Source organism: Hyposmocoma kahamanoa, unplaced genomic scaffold, assembly GCF_003589595.1.
Source record: "Hyposmocoma kahamanoa isolate Upper Pololo Valley unplaced genomic scaffold, ASM358959v1 88, whole genome shotgun sequence".
In the NCBI taxonomy this organism is placed as follows: domain Eukaryota; kingdom Metazoa; phylum Arthropoda; class Insecta; order Lepidoptera; family Cosmopterigidae; genus Hyposmocoma; species Hyposmocoma kahamanoa.
Window position 1 is genome coordinate 20,089,880 of NW_020654466.1, and position 12,694 is coordinate 20,102,573.

The 12,694-nt window shown below is 36.0% G+C and overlaps 1 protein-coding gene across 1 annotated transcript in view; it reads left to right on the forward strand.

Annotated features, from left to right (window-relative positions):
- The first annotated feature begins 3,898 nt into the window (after positions 1-3,898).
- LOC113235674 (venom carboxylesterase-6-like) overlaps positions 3,899-12,694 on the forward strand; it is a 42,338-nt gene continuing 33,542 nt past the window's right edge. Inside the window, exon 1 of the mRNA XM_026471510.1 lies at positions 3,899-4,008. The gene's annotated coding sequence lies outside the window, so the exon portion shown is untranslated. The remainder of the gene's footprint in view (positions 4,009-12,694) is intronic.

Here is a 12,694-nt window from a genome sequence, read left to right on the forward strand (position 1 = left end):
GACAGTGTTTACTTGACTTCACCTTTTGGGTTGTGTGAACCATCTTCGACATGCAGGTTTTCCTTCAACGTTTTAACGAGAGGTATTATTCCTAAACCTTTACAAATGCTCGTAAATTAGAAATTAAAGTTCTTGCCGGTACAGTCGCTGCTCTGATGCTCGTATTCCAGAACTCTACTCAATGCTCAAGTCAGGATTTGAGCAGACTTGAGTATGATTTCAAGCACTGGAAATACGACCGTAACGGTAAGGCCTTGAGTATGATTTTCAGTGCTCGCTACAATACTCAAGTCCTGACTTGAGTATTGAGTAGAGTTCTGGAATACGACTCTAAGATACCTTGCACCGTGCCGACATTTTGGTTCTGAGAACCTTTTTACGCATTGAACAGAAAAGTCTAAAGGAATTTCAGGCTGTCGTTACAAAAATATACTTTTACATTTGTGCACATTTATCACTTACAGTATTTACTTCAAACATCATAGCTCGAGACTACCTGCAAGAGCTAAACGGGTCACTAACACGGCTTTTTGTCATGTCCACTTTTATTAATTTTTTTATTAAAAACAAACATGTTGTCGTTGTTTTATATTGATTTAGCACTTATTTGTGAAACAGAAAACCAAAAGTGATTAGCAGCAATCGTCAAGGCCCAGAGTGGCTGCCAGCCACCCCCGAGGAGTTAAAGTACATAGAGATATCATCACCCAGCGTCTTTGCGATGAAATCCACGCCAGATCTTGGTCACAGGTCTTTCTGGGACAGTTTGGGCTTCGCTGAAGACGAGAACTACAAACAGATTGATAATTATTACCTGTAAAGTATTTTAAATTTATAGACTTAAATCATAGTCAGTCTAGGATTCAACAGTACACAGAAACCAGTTAATTGTACGTCCTGGCGTTTAATTTTCGACTTTGATTAACAGGGCTATTGTTTGCTGGAGCTAAATAATTGAATTGGTTGACTTTGTTTAATGGAATTGAAGCACTATTTTGACTTATTGTACCTATGTATTATATAATTAAGTTGATTTTCACTGTTCAATTTATGACGTGTATATAACTACACACGCACACATATATACTTATATAATTCGTATCGGTAAATAACATTAAGTTTACAACATTTATCAACATTAACAAAAATCATGTAATTTACATTTTTTGTATTATAACATGGTTGAATGCATGAAATTAGGTCCAAGTAGCGAGGGACTCTTAATGTTGATAGTATGAGGCCCGGCACCGATTGATAGCACGGCATTACAAGGGATCTTTCGGCATTCTTAGCGCCCAGTTAATACAAGGCGAAAGTTTTTACCACGCCATTGTGTGCATTAATGGCGAATCTAAATTCTATTTACCAGGCAACAAAATTTAAATTCCTCTGAATAATACAATATAACAAATAATAACACAAAATACGCAGTCCCCGAGCGGGTGGCAACGCGGACTCCGCTAAGCCAGGCCCGCCCGCGTGACGCTCATTTAAGTTAAAACGTAAAATCTATGTGAATAGAGCGTATTTTGCCATGACAGTTAGACGCACGCGGTCGCTGCGCGGCGGCAATCCGGGATGAGCACGAAGAAATTCGTGTCGAGTAAATGCCCGACTGCTGGTTTCTCACGGCCCGTGGTGACACCGGGTTTGTTTGTACAACTGAGGGCGGCGCGGCGTGCGAAACCGCCTTTAAGCCAGGTACTTACTACCAAGCTGTAATCATAATCGTTGCATGTTACGTTACCAAAAATCATAGTGTGTGTTGCCACGAGCGGAACGCGTGCGGTCCGGAGTGCGCCGACGATAACCAGGTGCTCATTCTAGCGAGTGAAGACTGGTTCACATGTACACTCTAGAACCTCGTTACTGTATCTGTCACGTTACAGTTTCAACTGGCTAATGAGTACCCGGCTTTACATGTAAGCGCACACTGACGGCAAAAATGCCGCAATAAATTTTTTTGACTCGAATCTGCTTTTGACATTACACAACAGACGTAGAGTTAATTATTTCGCTGCCATTCTGTTTTGCGGCAATGTATATTAAGTCTTAGCAATGGAGTTTAAATTTGCACTTGTTCAAGAGCCTACCTAATAGGTAGACAGGTTGCTATTAAAAATGTTGGTAAATATACTCAAGTATATGATTGTAGCTGTTAAATAAATCACTAGACAAGAAAAGTAATATATTTATTCGTTTTATTTCACCCTATTATATATTTTGTTTTATTTAATAATATTTACGCATCATCGTCATTTATTTATTTATTCGTTTGGAACACCAACAGATTACACAGAAAAAATAAGGTTAAAAAAACATTTGGTAAGGCACAGTTCTCATATGTAAGCCAATTACAAATCCACATCACTCAGCAAGTACCCAGATATAAAAATAATAAATAAAACAAAAACAACTTCAAATAGTAATAATCCAATTTTTTATCGATGCAACAAAATTTCAGTTAATTGATTGATTTAAATATGATAGTGCAATTGTATTAATTAAATATTTTGTGAAAGATAAAAGACACAATGATGAAAATAAATTATTACGCTGTAGGAACACGCAATTTACATTTAGATTTATAGAAAGAATCATTAAAAATGTCAAGACCAGTTGAAAAGTAATTATTAATTTTGTTATAAGAACGACACATTCTACACGAAGGAGAATTCAGAAGTATATTTGTACGACAAGGTGAAACAAAAGAAATTTGTAATTCTGGGTCTGAGATAAATTTATAATTCAATTATCGTCATATTGTCCCTATCTACCGAACCGAGAGATAGGGTTTTCCGGATAGACTACGGGTTCGACGGCAAGACCAGAGTACAGCGGGCGTCCATGCCAAGCCCTCCGCCAGTGATACGCCTTTGCGTTGGTGTTTCTTTGGCGTTGGGTATGGACTCGCTGGGGTTTGTGGTTAGCTGCAGAGAGGGCCATATTTGTTTGTGTCAGCGCGTTAGCGCGTCTTAGTACCGGTCTAGTTGAAGACCTGAAGCGAGAAGACGTGCGGGGCACGTGAGTTGCCCTGTAAGTTGGAAGCTGTGTCCGGACATTGTCGCAGGACACTGCGACTGGCATCTCCGGCACTAGCTTGAGAGCTAGTAGAGGATAAACTAGATATCCTCCGGTCCCTCCAGCCGCTTAGGTTATTGGGAACTGGAGTCGTTTTTCGGCGTCGTCACTTCCACGGCTTTTTGTCATGTCAGCTTTTAAAGGAGGTAGACCCACCGAGTTTGTACTCGTTAGATTTGCAAGGACGAGTAGCAGAATGGTCGATAGTAACTTTTTACGGTTCGCTAATTTATGTCGAGGATTTTGATCATTCGTGATCGATACTTTGCTACGTTTGGTATTAAATATAGGTAGTAGAGTGAAATCAAGAGAGTAATCACAATAAATGTAGGTGGGAAGAAACGATCTGTAGCTCAAACTCAAAGTAAAATCATCTATGTATTGCATAGGTACCTAAGCAGATTACTTCGAAATTGTCATACTGATTAAACTCTACTGCTCATTCGTAAGGCTGATGTCCCTGAGAAGAATGAGCAAAAAGCTCTAGGGCCACAAGAGCAACCTTTGTAAATATACATTTCAATATATTTATCGTTTATAATATTTAATTCAAACATCTTAATCGAGTATACCTGCAAGAGCTGCCCCGCAGCCGCGGCGGGCGCGGGTGGAAACCGCTCCGTGAGTTCTTAACCTAAAAGTCGTCTCTCTGATAGATGAAATTTTTTGAAGAAGATCAGCGAGATTGTGATCTCCTTATTTTATAACTCTTTTATCAAAAAGATCTAAATCTAAACATCTGTCAAATCCGTCCATTATTTTACTTTTCATTGTCGGTCAATATTTTCCAAATTTTCAATTTACGTTATTGTTTTAGTAAACATCTTAAACTTGACTCATTCAGTTTGTAACAGTGCAGTGGTAATTTATGTTTATGGGCAAAATTAAATAAGTGATATTCAGACGTTTTACTGTTCAAGGAATTTGGTATGATAATTGATAATTATTCTTTTTCTAAAAGTTGTCGTTTTTTTATTTTTATGCTTATTTATTTCGATCCTGAACCCCATCTTTTGCTTCATCAAGACGAATTAATGCTTATATACACCAACGGCACGGGTCTCCTCCCAGGTGAGGGTTTAGGCGGGTTGGAGATTTCACATGTTTTCCAAGGGTTATGAACCTTCTTCGACGAACAGGGTTCAACACGAGGTTTTAATTCATCGAGAAGCTTTATGATAAATTTCATTTTAAATTAAAAAAAAACTAACGAGATGCGAGCCCGGATTCGAACCCAGGGCCTTTATTCAAGAGGCGGTAGGTCAAACCATTAGACCATCATGGCTTCCTTACATTCATACCTTATACATGGCCTCTGTCGTTGAATAACATATTCGCAAAATATCATGTTGGCAAAACATGATATTCGCAAGATATCACGGCTCATTGGTTAAGAGTATTCTTGACCTGTGGGGCTAACACGACAAGAAGCGACTTGCACAACAGTGACATAAAGCACTGGATCTCTGTGCGAGTGTAGATATATATATAGATAGATATATAATCTACACTCGCACAGAGATCCAGTGCTTTTATATATACATATATCCATCTTTATGTCGCTCTTGCGCAAGTCACGCTAGCCCTTTTTAGCCCACACCCTATCGCGCTAGCCCTACTGGACTTTCTTTAGGACGGGGCGCGCTTTTCATACAACTTCTTTTTATTCTTGTCACTTCGGATCCCAGCCATTTAAATCCTTCTGAGACGTCCTCTTAAAACCCTTCCATTCACATTCGCATCATAACTCTGTTTGGTAATTCTTCTTACATCCATGCCCAAACCACCTCAACTTTCCTTTCTCTATTCTAGCCACCACATCCTCTTTCAAACCACATCTTTCACGTTTCATTGTATTCTTCTCTCTATCACTGAACTGTATTCCACAAATTTTCCTTAAAAATCTCATCTCCATTGCATTCATTCCACTTTCATACTGGAGTTACACTATTTGTTTTATTATACCACATTCTAAATTCTTTACATTGTGCTTATGCTATACATAATGTATATTAAGTAATACCACAAATTAAAGTTAATAATTACGCAACATTTACGGATGTTTACCCAGATACCATCCAATACCTGGTTAATAATCAGGAATGTTATCGCTGAAATAGTATAGGGGTCCAAAATGCGCACTTTAAAACTATGTTTATTCACTTAAACAGGGTTATTTGTAAAACACTAACATCATAATAAATTTTACTCTGTGCGGTAACAAAAGAAAGCGCTAGTATTACCAGTCTGACGCAAAACGCAGGAGCGGGGGTGGGTGTCGTCACCCCTGACGACACTTGCACGTTTGAACTTAGTACCTTACAAACAAATACAGATCTAAAAAATGTCGGAACTTAAAAAAGTATTTTTATATGAAAGTAAAATGTGTTGAATTATTAGAAGTATGGAATAGGCGAGGTTGTTAGTATTTTACAAAGGAATAATATTATTTGATCCTCAAAGAAATAATTGATCTATTGTAAATGTGCTCCCTTTTAAATAAACGATATTTTTTTGTCTGATATACGTTTACACTTATATCTAGTAATTTCAACAACAGGAATAGGTTCTGCACATCCACATTTGGTTCGTTATCCATTGGAGGTTACATATAAATTGTTTCGTCTGTATTAGTTACGGAAGAAAAAAATAATGGTAATGCCTTAAGCCTCGATTACTATCGAAATCGATGTCGGCAAAACGCACAAAAACGAAATGATAAACATTATGAAATCTTGATAATGATTGGTCATAGTTTCTAATTTAAAAAAGATACAACAAAATCTAGATTATTAATATAATTGAAACTTTGCCCAGTCGCTACATCGTTGAAAGTTCAACACCCTTATTGCAAGTTACGACGTTTTGGTTTTATGTTGAAATTTTATTCAACATACTGCCATCTTGCGGCCCGTAGCTGGACTACGACGAACGATTAACGTCTGAACGAAAAGATAATCAGAAAATTGAAACTTTATTAAAGTAAGACTTACCGATGATTTGAAATACTACTACGGGTAATATTTTTGGTGATGCAATCATTTTTGCACTCCAAAACACCACAATAAGGCATTTTTCTACGATTTTAAAGAATTTGCACGAAAGAAATACACAACCATACCGTACAAAGTGGAAAATGGCGGAATGAGTTCAAGTAGGTCTCTCGGGACCTATAGATGGCACGCGTCAGACGCTAAGTAACCAGTATTTATTGTTCTGTTACTTGATCTGTGGACTGCATTCAAGGTAACACTAATATTATAATTATTAATACAAAGATCGAACACTCAGGAAAACACTCAGAAAAAATTCCTTCGATCCAGTCGGATTCGAACCGACGTCTTCTTGCATACCGCGCCAGACGCTATACCAACTAAGCCACGGAACGAACCAACGGACCTCACGAATTTTTCTATGTGCTTGCGTCGTGTCTTTGTACTTGGTCTTTCAACGACTTTTTAGTCGTACTAATATTATGTTTAAGCTTAATAAATTAATATTTGGTATTCAAAAATAGTATTTGATATATACATTATAGACAATATAGACCATTTTGTCATAAATATTGAAAACTTCCATTACAATTCATCTTCGAAACTATTGAGATTAGAAATAAAACTTGTTTAATATACAAACAAAACCATATAAGAAAACTATATTAAGGGTCTCAATTACATACATCAACAAAAAAAATGTTTACTTATGTTAAATTTGAAGCGGAACCCTTTATGTGTGTTTTGTTTTTAATTTTTTTAGACCCATATTAAGTGACTGTCTTCATAACCGGTTAGTTCAGTTATTTTGCTAAATAGTAGTGCAATTACTATACTACCTTGTAAGTAGAGAATAATTATTATTATTACAATTCGCATCCTTGTTGTAATAAAGTCACATCTGCATAATGACATCTTTTCAGGAGAAACGTTTAAAGATTCCACAAACGAAATCAATCGATAACTTTTTATTCTTAAATAGGAAAGTTGAAACAATGTCATATATACGTAGTTTCATGTAGTGAGTGTTATTTTTATATAAGAACAGTATATAAGATATAAGAGCACTTTTCACTTGTGGCTTTATTATAACTAGGGTACGAATTCATGTTAGCACGCTAATAAACGAATATTTTATGGCCATACTAAGGACTCCTTGTAGGTTGGAGTGGACACTTTGGGAATCATCGCTCTAAACCAATTCTTTACGGCTGTGTATCACGAAGAGTGGTAACTCACCGCGACTTTAGCAGCGATGCAAACGCGCAATTGCATCGCTACACTTGCGATTTATAGGCGATTGCATCATGCATGATACAGTCGCTTATGTTGAATAATTATCTACGAAAAATCTGTACGGGTTTGTGCACATTATTTTGTTTTGTTAATTGTAAATTTAAAAGTGAAATTAATAATAACAGTAAATAAATAAATTAGTTCATTAATTTAAATGGACCGCGTTTGTGTCACGTATGCAATGCGTTTGTATCGCGTTTGCATCGCTGCTAAAAGTCTCCGTGTGTAACCGCTCTAATACGTGAAGTCGTTACTAACTTCATGCAGTTGAGGTCTCGGATAACGACTTCGCGCATTAACTGCATGCAGTCGACATCGACTTTATGCAGCCAAGATCGACTACATGCAGTTAATGCGTGAAATCGTTATCAACGTTTCACGACGGTATTCTCTTTCACTGTTAGGGAGAGATGTTGCTTGACTTAACATTCGGAAATGTATGTTACTTGGAAGAAAAAAAAGCAATAGAAGTGCTTTAAGCCTCGATTACTATCAGAACCGCTGACGCCGAACTCACACATTCAAAATTTGAAGTCTATGAAATCTTGATAATGATTCGTAGTTTCAAATTTAAAAAGAAATAACAAACTCTGGACTGTTAATATATTTTAAACTTTACCCTCTTTGCATATCGTTGAAAGTTGAATACCATCAATATCTATTATTTCAAGGTACGAACTTTTGATTTTTAATCAAATTTCAATCAATGTCCTAACATCTAGCTGTTAATAGATAAACGACGACATTCGAGATGTTTACTAGTTCTTCAAAAAAGAAGCGGCCGCATTGTGGCGGTATAAGATTTACTTTCGTTTCCAAACAAAAAAAAAATTATTACTAAAAACAGAACATTAAAAATTTGTTAAAATTAAATACAAAAAAATGTAATAATACTACGAAATATTATAATATTTCAAGTACGGCCATTGACTTACAAATAAATGGACGACGGGTCTAATACAAAAACCACGAAAAAATTGTCCCAAGTCAACCTATTCGAAATTTAAATTGTAATGTCATCGCAGTATCGCGCTGTCAGTCGAACAAATGAAGACTAAAGCGGAGTTTGGCGCTCTGTATACGATTTTAGCGCCTTACAAGTGCGGACACTTTTTAGCGCGGACCCGACGTCCATATAATTGTAAGTCAATGAGTACGGCTATCATAGCGATAAGGCATTTAAGACAAAGCGAAAATGGCAGACTGAGCTCAAGTTTGCGGAACTCCACGAACTGTTGGCATACGTGCCATGCAAACTAAGCACTTCTACTGTATTTATCATATATGTGAGTACGTGCCACCACAGGGATTCAAGCACTCTGGACTCTTAATTTGCATCCAATCTCCAACTGGGTTAACCCCGAGTGGTCAAAGAAATGGATGATTTAATTACATAATGTTTTATAAATTAACAATCCATTATGTAGATATATTAGGCGCATTCTTTAATATTAGTCGCTCACGCGATACATGCAGCCGTAGACGCAAACCACACCTAGAGGTGCCGGTGATGATTTTATACCGATTTATCGTATATCGAAGTTATAACCGGTAAAAGAACTAATATTAATAGCTATTTCGGTAACTACTCTAGCAAACCATAAAGTTTTTAATGCCTGGGTCTGTCATTTAAAAAAAGTAAACAACTTTAAAAATACGTCACGACAATCGTGTGTGTTATTGTTTGGGCTGGTGATTTCGGTGTTTATTTATTGAAAACATACCGTAAGTAGCGTTTTTTAAGTTTACCCTGAATATAAATGTTTATAAACTATACTTTAAGGAGTAATTTCATGGTAAACGTTAGAACCACTCAAACGGAATATTATCATATTTATCCAAGTACACCAAAAATTTCATTAATGCTTTTTAAGTGCAGGATTTGCGGTGTATTACTGCATTTTATTTGAGATGTTTTTGTTGGTAGTACGTAGGGTATTTATTTAGCAATGCAGAAAAATAATTTTTATTTATATAAACTTTTTAAACTGAATCCTTTTCTATTTTGCGAAACCAAATAGCCGCCATTTTGCGAAACCAAATAGCCGCCATTTTGCGGTAGGAGGAGCGCATCGCGTGATCGGATAGGTTACTAACAAAATCCAGACTAATATTATAAATGCGAAAGTAACAGTGTTACGTTTTGACATCTAATTAATTGAACCAATATTAATGAATATAGATGGTATCTAGGAGAAGAACATAGGATACTTTTTGGCACAAAAATAAATCTTAAGACTGCGCCGAGGCAGCGATACGTAATTGCTAAATAATTGCGCTCGTTATGTAATCGTTATTACATAACCAATTATGAATATAATGTATAAGATATTTAAGGAATCACTCTATAAATCATACTCTTTAGAAACACGATTACATGTAGTTTCCTCGATAGATAAAACAAATCTGAAGTTATCTCCAACAAACAAAATATAAGGTTTTATACGGCGTAAATATACTTCACGGCAGGTCATCAGTTTTTAGTAATAACAAAACTACGTATTTTCTACAACGTATATTCCGTACAATTAAATAATGGGCATTTGTTTTAATAATACGAAGGAAATGCCTACCGTCGCTTAGGCTTACCTACACACGGCTATAGAAATGTATGCCACTCTGCGAAAGAGACATTCTGCGAAAAGGACATTCTGCGAAAGGGACATTCTGCGAACGGTCATTCTGAGACTGAACGAAGCGCATACACGGAGCGCATAAATACCTAAAACCAATTAGCGCTAGAAGCTCGATGCCCTCTTAAAGAAAAACGGGATGAAAATTTTTATGGAGAACCAATAAGATTATGAATATTAGTATAGTACAGTAGGCTACTCGTTCTTGTTCTACGCAGGCGAAATCGCGGGCAGCAACTAGTATGTCATAAACGTAATCCAAACATTTTAAATGACGAAACAAAATGGCGAGTGGTAAAACACCCTTAATTCCCTTATGTCTAATGCTAAAAAAAAACAAGTATAGTCAGTCATATTTGTTGAAACAGTTTTACGTAGCCAACAAACATTATTTAATTCTCTATTATATGAGTATTAATCGAATTGGTACGACATTAGTTTGATCGTCGCGACGACCCGAATTCCCTTCGCTGTGACGACTCATCGATCTTCGTATTTTACCAAAATGATTAAATATGGCATTTGCATAAATTTAATAATCAATTATTTAGGTATTCAAGGTCAGGCGGTTTTGCATAAATGAGTTTCGCATACACGAGTTTCGATCTTGCATAGTCTCTGTTTTGTTGACACTTGTAGAGCTATGATAATTACAGTACTATAGCATGGAAACGTAGCTTGGGTAGCGTAGCGAGAGGTACTTTATAAATATAAGCGCGATTATATCATAATTATAACTTTATACGTGTATTTCATTTCGTAGCTTTGTCCTGACTCCTAGATGTCTGTTTGACATCAACACTCTTATTATTGTTACAATTCTAAATACAAAACCTAAGCTGCCTGTACTACAATACCGGCACGCTATGATGGCCGTTTTGACGTTTGTCCGCTCATCAAGTTTCGTATTAATTCATAACTACTTTGAAGGAGCTAATTGCTGTACATTGTAGTACAATAGTGACATGCAGAACGTTAAATGGAGTGACTTAAGCCAAATAGTATTGACGACACACCCTTGATTTTTAAAACAGACAGACATGACATTAACTATGACCATATATATTAATGATACCCTCTCTAAGGTAGTTTATTGGTTTTAATGCTAACAATTTATTGCTTAATGCCAAGAAGACAAAATGTGTTAAATTTGAATTACCTTACGTAAAATCGACTAGTCCAAGCATAGAAATAAATGGAGAAAAGTTAGACCTTGTTAATAAAGCAGTCTTCTTGGGAGTGACCTTAGATAGTAAACTTCAAAGGTTTCCACATATATCTTCCCTGCCCCGTAGATTAAGCTCCGCTGCATACGCAGTCCGCAGAATACGTGTGCTTACCGATGTTAGTACTGCTAGACTAATTTACTTTAGTTACTTCCATAGTATAATGTGTTACGGGATTCTCATGTGCGGTAAAGATATTCAAACCATATTAATATTAATATAAAAAGAGTTTATTAGTCGAGGCTCTCGGGTATCTCAGAGAAAAGTTTAAGGAGACTGGTATCATGACTCAAATATTTTATATGCCCGTAAAAATATACGTAATTTCAATAAGAAAGAAGATATCCATAATATTAACCTTAGAGCTAAGTCCAAACTCATGGTACCACGATTTTGTTTAACCAAGGTAAACAATCGACATCTTTTATGGGGAACTGTATACGGTTTTACAATAAGATTCCGGAGCATATATTAAGATTATCATTTCCTAAGTTTAATAACTACATTAAAAATATTTTGATTGAAAAGTCATATTACAAAATTGAAGACTACGTGTTAGATAAAGATGTATGGAAAGACGACACGGCTCCAGAATCCATACAAATTTGATTCAAAGTGTATTCCATAGCATTTAAGTTTATTTGAAAAGAGCAATCCCTAGAGTTTCCCTCTCTCTCCCTCTCGCTTTCACTTTGAAATGGTCTTCACTTGTATGGTCGCTGGCCAGCACAACTTCTCCCGCAAACGCGCGTCAGAGCTCAGTGCAAAACAAAGCAGTTTCGAATTGACTTTGCTTCGGTTAATTTAAATATACCTATTACTTAGTAAACATTTTTATTTTCCTTTCATGAAAACTTTTATATGCTACCCCTTGCAATAGTAGATAAAAATCTAAAAACTTATGGATGTGACTCGCATTTGATTATATTTTTTCCGAGAATGAATTGAGATGTCACCTCACTATTGTACTCTGTCGAAACGGCCATCATAGCGTGCCGATATTTAATTTTTTATTTATTTATGGAGGTTCATCAGCAATTGCTATATCAATACATGTACATTTTACATTGTTGAGGGTATTTAGCTAGATGCAAACTATTTAAAGATAAAACACAGCTTGCATCAAATTGAGCAGAATAGTCTGAACACTACAGTGATACAAAGAAAAAATAACAAACTGAATATGACGATAAAACCTTAGAATAATAACGCATAGAATGCGAGTTTCATATCAAACGAACTGTCACAAGTGAGGCAAAAATCAAATTCATGTGGGCTAGTTTTAGTAGTAGGTTAATTTTCGGTTTTAGTGAATATTTATATAAAAATACAAGTTGAAACGCGTTACTTCCTAGTGGAATGTGATGTTAGTATCTATTTTATATTTGTGTGACGTATTTTTACACTCATTTACCGCGCATTTCGTCATTTTTAGCTAAAATTCTTGAGCTGTTCGCGGTGCAAG